Source organism: Schistosoma mansoni, assembly GCF_000237925.1.
Source record: "Schistosoma mansoni, WGS project CABG00000000 data, supercontig 0013, strain Puerto Rico, whole genome shotgun sequence".
In the NCBI taxonomy this organism is placed as follows: Eukaryota; Metazoa; Platyhelminthes; class Trematoda; order Strigeidida; family Schistosomatidae; genus Schistosoma; species Schistosoma mansoni.
Window position 1 is genome coordinate 1983342 of NW_017386025.1, and position 16243 is coordinate 1999584.

Genomic DNA, 16243 nt, shown 5'->3' on the forward strand with positions numbered 1-16243 from the left:
TCAATTCCGAGATGCAGGTACATTCAGCTAACGAGTCCCAAATAGGACGAAACGCGCGTCAAACTGGATTCCACTGCTAGCCACTATCCATCTTTGTTTACCATGCTTGTGAATTAAGGCTATATCGAGGCAATACGCACAGTATGCACATATGCCAATTAGAGACTGACCAGTTGCAGTCCTAACACGTCGATGGGAAGATTCAAACAAACAATACTAAATGAATTTGTACTGAACATATGTTTCATCCTACTATGAGACTATTTAGTAGTGTCCACTAACAAGAGAACCAAAGAACTAAACAAGGATCAGTATATTCACTTGGTGTTGTTTGCTTGTACCTTCCTATTGTTGTTTAGGACTGCAATTGATCGTATATGCATCCTGTGCGGATTCCCTCGATATTGCCTTAAGTCACAAGCTTTTTAAGCAAAGATGAATAATGGCTAGCAAACAACAACAAGTGAATTTAAACTTCATCCTATTGCACAAACAGGTGGCTATCAGAACTCAGTAGCCAAGTGTTATGATATGATGACGTCTGAAGGGAATGGTACTAGATTCAAGTCCCAGATTGAACATCAACTGTGAGATGCAAGTATATCTAGCTGATGAGTCCCAAATAGGACGAGATGCGCGTCCTGGGTTCCACTGCAAGCCATTATCCATCTTCGCTTGAAAATGATCAGTAAGTTCAAATCAAATGGTTCACATTTTCAATTTTAATCAAATCTCATTCTAGTATTATGGTTATCTATCAGTACTCATTGTATCAATTCTAGCATGTATAGTGTAAACTTTTGACCAGAATTGAAAGTATCGTTTTGAATAAAGAAAACTCATCACCAATTTTATGAATTTAAAAGTTGATGATTTCCATCAAACCGGCGTTAAAGTCATTAGTAAGGGTTTACAGTTTACCATTGTTGATATTTGAGACTATAGTTGATTAGTTCGCGCTTTCATATTGTCTATCTTGAGTAGACTGTCTCGATGTAAAGTTATTTTACGTATTCTTAGCATATTTATACCCATTGAAAAAGTCAGTAGTTATCTGGACTCATTAATTTAGTGAATAACGGAGTGGGGATTAAATTAAAAATATTGCCTTTGGGTTCCAACATGAACTTTAACACTGGGGTTCCGATACATCCTGCTGATGTGTGTTACACAGAACAAAACCCGCTTTCTGGATTGTACTACTTTTGAATTATTCTTTTCTCCATCACTAACGAACGGTGCTTTTTCGCAATATTAAACAATCAATTTTTTGTTTATTTGTAAAGTTGATATGAAACTAGCTAATGAAACTTGTTATGTGATGATAAATTCTGGCCTGACAAAATTGAAAAAATACCATAAGTTAGTAGTTATATATATATATATATATATATATATATATATATATATATATATATATAGGTGTTTGGAGATGGTCGGTGGGAAACTCTGAATTCAGATTTCATGTTACTTGACGATCATCAGCAAAGTAAGTCTTTATTCTTCAAGGAACTGATGCTTATTGTGGGGTCGGGACCTGCTTCACCCAGTTTCAATGTCTGTGATGCTATCACTGAGCTATTCGGGTCATCAATGGCTCTCTGTAGAACTGAGAGATTTGTATTGGTTCATAATTGATTAGTGACCAAAGTAATGCCTGTCTAGCCTATTACTTATTGATCGATTTCTATAGACCAGACTGTAATATGGTCACTAGTCCAAGTACCACGACACCCTGAATAGTATATTAAGATGTTAGGTGGTTGGAGGTAACATTGTATCTTTTTCTTTACCAAAGGCAAAGCATTAGGATTTCACCAGGCATCTATTCAGTAATAATGTTTTTGGAAGTGATCTATACTTAATATCACTCAGCTGATTATTTATTTATGTGAGTATTTATTTATTTTTTTGACTAAACAATGTAAATTGTTATGTAATACACCAATTTAGTTGATGTTTTTTAATTTTGTTTTGTTGGCACTGACCAATTTTACAATTTTTTTATTTAATGTAAAACTGAGGTCAACCAACATGAATAAGCACTAAGTAGGTATCATTCATTGACCGATTTTAGTGGATTTTATTATTGTACATCGAATTTTTTTTTATTACTCATTAGTTATTATTGACAATAAACAAAAAAAAAGGAATTTGGAAGTGTGTTTTTGTTGTTAACGTTATGAACTGCAATTGATCAGTCTCTTTATAACATTTGCATATCTCGTACAGATTGTCTCCATATTGTTATTTAATCACAAGTTTTAATAAAAATGGAGAAAAAATGTCTAGTGATGAAATCTTGAACGGAATATTGAGACAGTCTGTAAAAGAGTTAGATCAACTGGAGTCCATAATATTAATAACAGAAATGTAAAAAAAAAACATTGAAAACAGAAATACATACCCATTGTACAAGCTTTTTACTAACACTAGATAACCCAGTGGATAATGTGATGGTCATTTGAAGTGATGAGTCCAAAATGAGACCAAGCGCGAATCCACTGCTAGCCAATATTTCAAATTTTATAAACAAAAATGTTTATTTGAACATGTAATATCAACTATGAATTGATTGATTACTCTATGATGTCAATTAATCAACGTTGAAAGCATGAAAGAACTGATTCTGATACGGTGGAAAACTCGATGTGATAAATTCGATCGTATGTGTTTGAGGTAACGTGTGTTCACTTCTGAGACGATTTACATAAAGATTAAACATTAGTTCGTGAGAAAATTTGTCTCAGAACTGATCTAACTGCTTATAACTGTTCCCCACCAATAGAAGAAAATTGAGCAATATCGAGTATCGATTGGAGATAAGAATGTGAATCATTAAATTTCATCTCAGTAGTTTAGATAGTTAAGTGATTACTGAGAGATCTAAGTGTCATGATTTCGATCTCTGGTAAAGTTGTAAATACCCACTGCTAAGTGGTCCCGTACTAGAACGAAACAACTCTCCAGTGATTCTTGGTTTTCAACGGATGTCTAACTAACATTAGTCCGTAATGTAAAATCCTTAGTCTATTTATTATTATTATTATTATTATTATTATTAGAAATGAGTTAATAAATCACAGGCTGATATAGTTTAAACATGTTAAATAATTACATTGTTCACATAAAAATAATGAAATTTATTTTAATAACTTCACAGGTTTCCTGAATTATTCTTGTATTTTGACTTTTAATGTTGAAGTATGTTGTCACTAGAGATGACGCAGATTTTTACCAATCTCTACATTATGATTATAACCGACAGAATACTAAAGTAAAAATTCTCACATCATTATTAGACTGTGTTTGAACTACATCCTTAGTTGATGTTTTTGACTCAAATTTGACTAGATTTGGTTGAGATATGTGTATACTGTCCAGATTACCTCGAGATAACCAAATGGACGTCTATCTATGCTCAGCAGCTTAGTGGATGACGCTTAGGCATTTGAATCAACGGGTACTGGGTTCGGGTCCCGGACTGAACCTCAGTACGAATATGGATCCATCCAACAGATGAATCCCAAATGTGACGAAACTCACGTGCTGGATTCTACTGCTAGCTACATTCCATCTAATCTATAAATAAGTTTTTGGTTCAAATGGTGTTTTTTTTATTTGACTTCCCCTAATCTTCCTACATGTATATATACACACATAAACTTAATACCTTAAGACAGTTTCAGAAGAAAAGTAATAACGTGTTTTCACTTAAAAAACATTTTCGTTTCTAACTTTTCATTAAGATATTTATGGTGTACAAGTTGAAACTTAATTTATTGAACATCAAAGAATAGACATAAAAATTGTCAATTGAACGTCTTACTACTTTTTCATAACAAACAGTATGTTACGTAATGTTAAATGACAAAAAAGGGTTTCATACACATCAACTTAATGATGATTGTAAACGAGAAATAAACAGGATAGTCGTTTTGACGTAGTTTGAAAATACATACAAAAAATAGAACCGAGGACAATCAAATTTAATATCCAGTATGATGATTTGAAGTCATGATATGTAGATTTAGGCTTCAATTTCCATTGCCCCCAAATGCCCTGGTACGGCCGAGAGTGGGGAGAGTCTGCTCTCCTTCTCGAAATGCTCTCATATGGCCACGCGAATATATAGCCTCTGCCAGGAAAGTCCTACTCACTGCCTTCTCGTGGCGGGGGTGTTGTTCACAAAAGTGAGAGGACGAAAAGCGAATGTCCGGCGCTTTAACCGGGTTGGTGGATGTGGAGGATCCACCTAGGGGAGTTGGAAAACCCTGATTCCAAACCAATGGTGCACATGGGCTCCAGGATCCTGAAGGAACGAATGGCGTATGAACCAACTGTTGGTGACCGGCTACCATGGGACTGCATCTCCTTACGATGCTCTACTGCCTTGTGGACTAGACCTTCAGGTCAAAGGCTCCGGGTGTGGCCCCCTAAGAAAACCACCTGCTTTTGTCTGGGCACCTGGGCAGTATCACAGCCCTCACACAAATCGAATGAGATTTGTGAGGCGCATATTTATCTGGTGCTTTTTTTGTACCAATATTTATGTGTTTAAATAAATAAATAAATAAATGATCAATTTCCATTAAATTGAGATGAAAAGTGATTTATATCTAAATACTCCTTTTCAGATTTGACTGATGTGTCATGGAATCCCACAAGAATTTCGGAAAATATATATTGAAGCTAATGAGTTATAAGGAAAACGTCATGATCAGCTTGAATTTTCCTTAATCTGAAAGTCGGTGTTTTTAATCAATGGTCCGTTTAGAGTTCCGACAGCGATGGGTGTTTATTTCATCTGAATTTATGGAAATTCTTTTACCAATAAATTTCAAGGAAGATAAAATGTCAATCAATTAAGAAAATGTTTTTTATGCTTGTCTCTGAAACATGATGCTCTCCCGTAGTTCCTGATTCAGAACTAAAGATCCAGAACTACCAGCTCTATCACTGTAACAGAGAAATTAAACGTATGGGCAGTTGTCTTGTATATGCCTTGGATTCCCTAACAACTAATAAAGTGGAAGACAGTGTCTTGACTAATTTACCTGAATTGGTCTGGATATCAGTCAATACTCCGAATTATAGTTTACTTCCGGGATTTGTATACAGAGCCCCTGACAATTCGGATAGTGTGAATGACCTTATAATTAATATATTTATACATGCATCTGCTCTAAATTTCAATGTTAAGGTTATCACAGGAGATTTCAACCATCCTGAAATAAACTAGAGTAGCGGTAGTGACCAGTCATGTAATGATGAAATCTTAGCAACAATTAACGTGCAATGCTTTACATAGTGGGTTCGTACCCCGACAAGGCATGATATTATACTTGATTTAATGTTCTGTAGAGATATCACCCCACTATGTATACAAGTATACAGTGAAATGAAAAGCAGTAGCCATAAAATAGTTATTCATGCTCTCCCTATTTGTTCCTCTTATAAAAATGTCATACAAAATCAGTCAATATGAAGATTGTAAACGTGATGACTGGGACTTATTGAACTCCCTGGTAAGATTCTCAGACTGGGATACTTCCTTCTCAAGTAATAGTCTCGTGGACGCTATTGACACATTCTATCTGATTATTAACTCTTATTTAGGTTCATGTGCCCCTTTAATTTTACTTTACTTACACCTGTTATCCCTCGTGGAGGATGATAGGCCACACACCAGTTTTTTCCATCCAACCCTGTCCTGGGCAATCCTTTCCAGTTCTTTCCAGTTAACATTCATCTTTTCATATCTGCTTCTATTTCCCGGTGTAATGTGTTCTTTGGCCTTCCTCTTTCCCACATCCCTTCCGGATTCCAAGTTAGGGCTTGCCTCGTGATGTAGTTTGGTGATTTCCTCAATGTATGTCCTATCCACTTCCAATGTCTTTTCCTAATTTCCTCTTCAGTTGGAAGCTGGTTTGTCCTCTCCCATAAAATGCTGTTGCTGATAGTATCCGGCCAGTGAATGTTGAGTATTTTGCGTAGACAACACCACGTTACAAATCTGGACATAAAACCAAATGAACAATTATTGACCCATAATCTAGTCTTTGTTCTGTACTTTGACATTTCTGAAGCGTTTGATGTGGTTAACCACCAGCTTCTGATGGACAAACTCACATCTTACGGGATTAGAAACCCTCTGCTTGCTGGCTCAGTTCTTTCGTCGGTCACCGACACCAAATAGCCAAACTTGACTCCTCCTTGTCAGATGCTGTCCCGGTCAAAAGTGACGTGATGGAAGGCAGTGTCTTAGGTCCTTAGCTCTTTATAGCTTTTATAAATGACATTTGGAATAGCCCTTGTGTGGATAACCTCACATGCAGATTATATGAAAATAGTGTATTCATTTTCTGAACAATATGCGAAATTGCATCAGCATGGAGCTCTACAAAGTAGCACAGTGGTGCTCGAAATGGAAGTTAGAGCTTAACATTGCTAACTGTGGATGGATTTAACAAGTTGTCCATTACTCAACCTGGACCTTACCGTAAGTGGTAAGGTATTATCCAATTTACATACATTAGTGGACTTAGGAATCGGGTATTTCTACAACTTTTCCTTCTCCTAATAGGTCTCGAAACAGGCCTCCAAGTCTCAACGACTTCTGAGTTGCATACCTTGTAACATAAATAACAACGAGTTATGTGTTTTAGTGTACAAAATATCTTCCCAACCACTCCTAGAACACTATACTTTTACTCTTAGTAGTGTTCGCATGAAGGATAAGTTAGAGCTACAATCGATACAGAGTTTATTTACACTGAGTTCTTGGGACTAATTGTACCTTAAATAATAAGTCCTGGTATAATAAGCTTGAACTCTAACCTTTGTGGGTGAGCAGACTTAAATCAAACTAAACCAAAATACTTGACTTATTAATTCTTAAATCCACAGATGCAATTCAGTATACAGAAACTCCTGGTTATAGCATCCGGAACGCTTTATCATCAGCGAATCCATTTAATTTTAAATCTTTCTATGTGAATTAATTTAACAGTAAATTTTCGCGATTTTAGAATAATTTGCCACGATCTGTCCGTGAATTAAAAACACTTCCATTATTTGTTCTCTATATTGATGCTTACTTCTTCTGTGAAAATGCTCTTATTGTGCTTAAACCTATGTGTATATCTCACTCCGCAAGTGAGATTATAGGAACATAAAATGTTTAGTCATTATTGTTATTTACTCCACTGATGAGATTTGCCCACTTGTTGCTACTTTACAATTACACCATCTCTGGTAACGTTAACTAATTGAAATGATACCCAATTCGAATAGTAGATTAATAAACAACCTGACACATGGATCACAATAGACTTATCATAGTAATTATTGCTTTTGTTGTTCTATGCTCTTTGTTTTCGTTTGATCTCTTCTAGTTGTAGATGATTATAATGATTCCGTTATGAAACTGGAAATGACGTGAAATGCACTGTTCATATATGAACAGTATGTTCACTCATTATGAATTGATGCACTGTGTTACTGGTGCCTCCCGTACCTACAATCTATGTGGAAAATGTACTACGTGGACAAATTTTGAAGTGTAACACTTCATACAGTGTAATATTCCATTTGTCCTCTACACTTAATATGATTATCAATATCAGAGCGATGATGCCTGTAAATCGGTATGAATTCTGTAATTATCATTTTCAGAAGATATTATATTATTATTATATTATATTCAAACTGCATCATGAGGCAAGCTCTAACTTAGAATTCTGAAGGGAAAGGAAAAGAAGAAGACCAAGGAACACATTGCGTCAATAATCGCAAGTAGACATCAAGACAATGATCAGCAACTGGAAAGGATTGCCCAAGACAGGGTTGACTGGAGAATGCTAGTGGGTGTCCTATGCTCCTTCACGAGGGGTAACAGGCGTAAATAAGTAAGTCGATAAGTAATATACAGAACTCAATTCCTAAATGAACAGGAAAATGTCCATATTTGCTTGATATTGAACACATATTAAGCACTGAACAACAGATGAGCTTCTTATTCACGGACACGTATCGTATCTCAGTCAATCGAATGAACTAAGATGAGTTAATTTACAGTCTTGTTATTTCCTAATTTATCCTGTTTATTAGGAGATAAAAAAGAAAATGAAAAACGTTGATACATCAGAATAGTCATAAATAGCACTGATTAGATTATGTGTATAGCTAGCTTCATGGCAATAGTCACTAAAGTAATTAGTATTATTGATACATTTTTATACCTATAATGTTTCTTTACAAGTTTCCCACTCTGAGATTTCCTCAGTATTTTAAAATCAGTACTATTTCTCATATGTCTGTGAGTTATATGTTTTAATGAAAGTCTGTTCACCTTAACTACACTGAACATTTTCATTAAACATAACTAAGGAGATCAGATCATATTGACACTTATCTAAATGTTTTGAAAAATAAAAATTTTTTTGAAGTAGCATATTGGTTGTTCAATCTGGGAAAGGTTTTTATATTCAGTTCTAGAAAGCCGTAAGACACAAAGACATTTTAGAATTTATCCAACACCTATAATAAATCAAAACTTAAATTCATTTAGTATTGTTTGTTTGAATCTTCCCATCGATTTGTTAGGACTGCGACTGGTCAGTCAGTAGTAAGTGGCTATCAGGACTCAGTGGCCGAGTGGATAACGCGATGGCGTTTGAAGCGAGGGTACTGGGTTCGAGTCCCAGAGTGAACATCAACTCTGAGATGCAGGTACATCCAGCTGACGAGTCCCAAATAGGACGAAGCGCGCGTCCTAGATTCCACTGCTAGCCACTATCCATCTTTGCAAATCAAAACTTAATTTCTGAATATACTGATTTTTTATATGATGGTTTTTGTCCAGAATGGTAGTTGACATTAATTAATCAATGTTTTATAGAATAAATATACAAATACAATGTCATTAAATAAAATGGTATATGATCAACTGTTATAAACTGGTATGATTACCATTTCTTACACTGTGACCAAATATCATAGACGATTAGTAAAGGAAATCAATGTCATAGGTTATTGACACTACTATTATACAAATCTTTCATCACCATATCAATAACCTCTTGAAATTTATCAAATTTACCTCCGCATCGTGTAAAGTGACAAATTGAGGCGATTAACTAGAGAATATGATTTGTTTGATGTCTTTTTGCGTAGTCTATGATCATTACATTGTCAGTGTTTAAGAGTTTCTAGAAATGTATGGAAGTATAGAGTAGATATTTCAGTTATGATATTATCAAAACTATGCATAAACAGGTTAGTTTGTGGATTGACCAAGTGGAAACATGTGAAAATATAACGATAAACAAATTGAATAGTTAAACACTAGTCATACCGATAAAATACGTCTCGTTATTCTTAATTAGTAAAGGTGAAATACTACATGAGATCATGTTCATTAGCAGTGTACATGTTTAGGATTTAGCTTACAGTGATTAGTAAATTATCTTCATTATATGAATGCCACCAGCTAACATGGGTTAATCGGTATATCAATAATTAATTGGACGAAATCTAAGTTATTCAAAAATTACATTGCCAACACTGGTGTTTCTCGTAGTTAATCAGATTTTCAAACGATTCTATTTTTATTACGAGTCACTTGATTTGTAAAAAGAAATGTTGAGGTAAACAAAAGGATGATTCTCTCACAGGACCTATCCCAAAATTCTGAAGGAAGAGTTTTCAGAAGATAGGAACATCAGCCAACTGAATTAGTATATATGTACTGCAAAAATAAATTTGTCATTTATATCGAAGATGTTCAGTGAAATAGTGTGATAATGAACTACATGGTTAGTTTACATACGAAAACGAATTTCATTTCTTCCCGTCGTCATGATTTTAGCAAGAATAAGAACGCTATGAATAAACCAAAATAGAATTAAGTCAGTCAGTCAATCGTTATCAACTTTGGATCTCACCTGAGTTCGCATCCGTCTAAGTTACCACACTTCAGATCGGTGTAGCAAGAGGAAACCAATAAAATGAGAAGCACGAGATGGGCATTAACACCATAATCATAATGCAAATTCAGACATAAAAAACACAGTTAAAAAAGAGTAAACGAAATCGAAGAAGAGATAGTCAATAATGCTAATAAACTGAGAATTTAGAATGAATACAACCTCACAAGTGTGAACTGTTTTACCGAAAATCATTGATTACAAGTATTTTGTAAGCCTCAATTAATAAATTTGTATATACCGATTTAACTCAGACTTGGAGTATATGGTATCATTAACTGATTCAATGTTTTGATTTGTCTATCTCTAAACTGTCTTTCAATCTGTTTCCGAGAAAGACGACAGAAAACGTGCATACCATATGTTCTGACCACACTTGGTCGATTAAAAAAATACACTTTTGAGGTATCGTAGTTATGTCGGTTGTTTCATGACACTTCATTATGTCAAAATTGGTTCAGATCACATTGCACTATATATATATATATATATATATATATATATATATATATATATATATATATATATATAGAAGCATGGAACGTCCATATATATATATATATACATCGAACTCTGTCCTGGGCAGTCTTTCCAATTTGATTCCCATTGCTTTTCATTCTTTATATGTCTGTTTCCGATTCCCGACGTAATGTATTCTTTGGTCTTCCTTTTTTCCTTACCGTTTAGGATTCTAAATCACAGCTTACTTCGTGATACAGTTTGATGGCTTTCGCAATGTATGTCTATCCACTTCAAACGTCTTTTCCGGATTTCATCATCAGCTGGGAGTTAGTTTGTTATCTGACACGGTGGGTTGTTGCTAGTGTTAGCCGGCAAACGGACATTGAGTATCTCGAGTAAACAACTGCTTATAAATACTTGCACCATTTTAATGATGGTTATATTAGTTCTCAATATTTCAGATACATAATGTAGAATTGTCTTGACTTTCGTATTGAAGATTCTCACTTCGATATTGGTTGACAGTTGTTTTGAGTTCCGTATGTTCTTCAACTGTAGGAATGCTGTTGTTGCTTTGCCAATCCTCGGCTTTACATCTGTATCGGATCCCCCCTAATTATTGATGATGATGTCCATGCACATGAATGTTTTCACCCCTTCCACTGTCTGTCCATCAAGTGTGATTTTGTTGGTCCATTCTGTGATGTATTTGAGGATTTGTTTTTTCTTTGTATATGTTGAGACCTGCTGCTCCACAAGCTTCTGATTATACTGGGTGTCTTCATTTACATTTGTTGATGTGTATGAGCTAGAAGAGTTAGATCATCTGCCAAGTTCAGATGGTCTAGTTGCGTCCAACCTGTCCATCGTATTCTGTGCTTCCGCTGAAATTTGGAGGTCTTCATAATCCAGTTAACCACCAGAAGAAAGAGGAAGAGTGATGTTTATCATCTTTGTCTGATTCCGATCCTCACTTTGAATGCATCTGTTAGATGTCCTTCATACAACAATTTGCTGTGCAGTCTGACGTTCGAATTCTGGATGATATATGTATGTATATATTTATTTATATGCTATTTCATGTATGGATTTAACTGCTCTTCTATCACTGACTGACATCAACAGAATAACGATTGAGAAATGAACTGTTAAAATAATAGATTTGTTGAATATTTAACATTTACAATCACCACAGCCTACAAAGATGGAAGAACTCATGAATCCTACCTTCAAAAGATTTAATTTGAGAAATTTAGACTTTCTATGGGAATAAATTTACTCATATGCATTGAAACATTTACTATGTGAAAAATAAGCTACAATTAATTTCTGTAGTACTCAGATTTAAATGTTAACAACTAACGATTCTAAGTGATTTTACTAAGTTCAAGTTCATGCCGATGGTGTAATGTTTTTTTTACACTTTTCACCCTCTGATTACATTGTTGTTTACTTCAATTTGTGAGTGAATATTCTCGATCAATTAGAATAATTATTTACTTGATGAACTATAACATGTATTAGATGAGATTTTTACTACTTATAAGTAATAAGACGAACCTTGGGAGTTTTTTAAGAATAAAAATCATTTATTGTGTAAATTAGTAAAAAATATGTAATATTTAGTTGAATAGTTATTTCCTTAAAGAAATAATTTACATTCGATAGTTGTCATTTATGTGTTCGGAGTTAGAATAAGCATTTTATTATTATAGGGTGGATTATGAAGATTGTTGAATTCTCATGTGGTTATACATCACGAGTGGAACGATTTTTAGACAACCGTACTGAACACAACGAAATACTATACAATTGTTTCGTCCTAGTAATGGGACTCTAAGGGAGAGTTTATCGACAACTCACCGGGTCGTACATGTTCAATTTTGAGGACTCCTATATTGAGATTAAACAGCTGTTTATTCCTTCCTTCTGTTCAGTAGTTGTAAACTATAATTTGATTTTCAAATGTACAGAAATATTCGATATTATCAATTATAGGGTAAATCTACGAAACATGAAATATTTTATTGCAAAATATCATCATAAATAAAGAATTTTAGAATTTCAGTCCTCATTTGATGTATTCCGTCCGACTAATATAAGGGAGTTTGGATGGAGATCCCAATTTATCTGGTTGAATTTAACTGTCAGCTTTCTAAGTAATTGTTGCTAAAACGTATGGATCTTTTATGGTGTTTGAAATGTTGGTAAACATTTAAAAACCAAATATATGACTTTCGATTTGATAAATAATTATAAATTTCAGTATGGTGTTATGGAGATCATTGAGTTCCATTGAAATCACGAATCGATCTAAGTCAGGCCACCATTGAAAACCTGGAAGCACTGGACGTCCGTCTCATCCTTGTATGAAACTCCTCGGCAGTGAGCATCCATGGCTCCACACTCAGGAATAGAACCCATGGCCTTCTGTCTCGTACGGAAACGCTTAACCTCTAGACCCCTAAGCCGAGATCCAATGGTGTTAATGTTCAACTCTAAGTAATTAGCAAAAACGTGTCGTGTATGAAGCAATTATCCACTGAAGACAATGAGAGATGGTCTCTCAATCTCGTGGATTGATTGAAATCAATCTTATATACCATTAGATGTCGACTCAGTGGTCTCGAGGTTAAGCGTTCCCATGCGAGACAGGTCATGGGTTCTATTCCTGAGTGTGGCGTCATGGATGTGCAGTACTGAGAAGTTTCATATAAGGATGAGATGGACATCTAGTGCTTCCAGCTTTTCAACGATGGTCTAACTTAGATCGGTTAGTGAATCCAATGAAATACTGAAGGGTGAAATATTATAAGTCTACGTCTATGAATATCCTAACGCATATATTTTTATTGGACAAAGAAGGGGAACGGTTGTCATCTTTGTTAGGCTTGCCTTCTGTAAACAGTATTGTTTCTCATTTTTAAAGTTATTTGATGTTTTGTAACTGGATTAAGTTTCATAAAAACACCAAGATAGTGTCCGAACGAATAGTGCTTAATAATTTGATTTTTTAGGATACATAGGTCGGTTGGTATCAGGTTATTTAGTCATTTTTAAACTATCTAACTGATGAGCAGAGATGGATAGTGGCTAGCAGTGGAATCTAGGACGCGCGTTTCGTCCTATTTGGGACTCGTCAGCTGGATGTACCTGCATCTCAGAGTTGATGTTCACTATCCATCTCTGCTTACCATGCTTGTGAATTAAGGCTATATCGAGGCAATAAGCACAGTATGCACATATGCCAATTAGAGACTGACCAGTTGCAGTCCTAACAAATCGATGGGAAGTTTCAAACAAACAATAATGAATGAATTTACCTAACTGATGATTAAGATATATTTGCTCCATCAAGTTACAAACAAGTTTACGACTGAATATACTTCACATAAAAATAAATATGTTTAGGAGTTGATTCAAGCTTATATGTGCTTATTAGTGAGTGGATTCAAGATGTATTATTGGAGTAGTGATGAGAAGTCGTGATTGATGGAATCTATTTGTGTTAGCGGTGAAGTGGTTAACACTAGTGAAACCACCTGGTCATTGCGCTATATTGCAAACTAACTGAATTTTGAAACATGGCTCATAATCCAGTGGTTTGAGTGCACGAAGATTAAACTGAGGTCGTGTCAAGGATTGTTAATGGATATTTGTAAAGAGCTTCATATGTGAGTATAGCTTTTAGACTAATAAGTGACATTGATTACCACTAAATAATCAATTAATTGTAAGTAACTCGATCCTACAGGAGGTTATTTGAAGCCTTAATTGTATAGCTGTATCATTTCAGACTGTGAAGGCAAGTGAAACGGATTTGGTACTCAACTAGAACATCAGTTCCCTCAAAAATACAGATGTATCTCGGTGGAAAGTGATAACTAACGCGAGACTATCTGCAACCACTAACGTCATAAAAAAACATGACATAAGTGATATAGAGCCACTTAGGCTAATTGTCACGTTTCAATTTGATTGGAAGAATGCAAAATGACCATGCAAACATCACTTTGTTTACTAATCAGTAATCAGTCAATGTAACCATTGGCATGAAATGACAGTGACCCTAAGATATATTAATGATGTCTGTTCTAATCGAATAATCTCACTCAATACTCAGTTCTGAAGGTGAAATTTTACCACTCAACCTTTATGTTTAAGCTCAAAGGGTCAAACTAAGACATGCCATGTTAAACTATTAGTTAATTTAGTTTAGTGGTTAAACTGTTCGAATTAACTGATATATCTTAGTAGGCATAGTGACTAATTCAAGTAATCGATTGCTATCAGATAAGTTTCTGTAGGATACGATTGAATGATAAAATCTTACTTCGTTCCCAATATGTTATGTCTGGAAAAACATTCAGTCGTCGGCATGAAGCGTACATTATTTAATTTCGAACACGTTTAAACACGTAACTGTAAACATTGAGTGAAAAACAGTTGTGATAATAATGATACTACTAATAACAGTGACGATAATAATAATAATAGTGATAATAATAATTATTATTATAATCATAGTCTGTGTATACTTGAAAGTTGCGACAAATGGGTAATTATTCAAAAAGCCTTTTGATATTTATCAATATTCTTTATTTCTATTCAATGATGTAATAATTACATGTATTGTAGTTACTGTCGATGAATGCAGATGTACTCACTGTTAAATAGTCTACATCACAGATTGATTTGGGTTAAAAAAACAGTGGGAACCAGGGAGAGCTGGATAGCCGTTTTGTCCTAGCATGTAACTCTTCGGTAGTATAAGCCTGCTACCTCATTAAAGATCGGAGAGATAGTTCTCGGAGTTCTTGTTAGAATCCGTGATTAGTGAAGCAATTACCCACCAAAGACGATAAGAGAAAATTGAACAACATCACGATTCGACTGAATTCGGAAATGTGAAACTGGATTTCAACTTTATCATCTGAAGGCTAAGTGCTTACGGAGAGAACCTAAAGTCCTTGGCTTAATTTCTGATTGTGTCATGGGTGAGAACTGCTAAAGGATCTCATATTGTGACAAAACACTTCCCCAATGTTCCCTGCTTGCCAGTGTTTGTCTAACTACAGTCAGCCTGTTAGTCGAACCGTATAATGTCTCTATATATCTTTGCATAATCATATAATTACATGCTCACATAAATTGTGTTCAGAATGACGTTTGACTATGAACTTTGACTGTGGTGATTGTCTATGTAGTGTGTTTAAAAACATAGACCAGTATGTCAGAAATGTTAGCAACTTATTTCAAGTGTCCAAAGTGCCTTTAAATAAAACAAATATAATAGTTAGTTGTGAGCACAATTATCTACATTCTTTAGGTACTTCGTTTTCAGGAGACGATTGGGAAGACTGTGAATGCTTTTGTTATTATTAGCAATTCATTCAATCAATACAATAATTCAAAATAAATCGGATTGAGAGGAAAAAAAATGACTGGTAACTAATAATTATTTTTCAATAAACTTTAACATAATTTACAAAGTTGAGTTGGGATTCATTAAATACTAGAGATTGGGAATGGAATTTCAGATAAACAGATGATAAATAACTATTTATTATATCAGAAGGGGTTTTGTGGAGATTTAGCATGTTTCATAGTTGAAAGTCGTGAGTCGATTGAAGCTAGACCACCATGGAAAACCTGGAAACACTGGACGGCCGTTTCGTCCTATTATGGGACTCCTCAGCAGTGCGCATCCACGAACCCGCTCTCGCGAGATTCCAACCCAGGGACCTACCAGTCTCGAGCCGAAGCCCTTAACCGATACACCACTGAACTGG

The 16243-nt window shown here is 34.8% G+C and overlaps 1 non-coding gene across 1 annotated transcript; it reads left to right on the plus strand.

Annotated features, from left to right (window-relative positions):
- Window positions 1-8648: 8648 nt before the first annotated feature.
- Window positions 8649-8714, plus strand: Smp_tRNA_02329_Gln_TTG.1.1. Its single transcript has one exon. It is a non-coding gene (tRNA).
- The last annotated feature ends 7529 nt before the right edge of the window (window positions 8715-16243 follow it).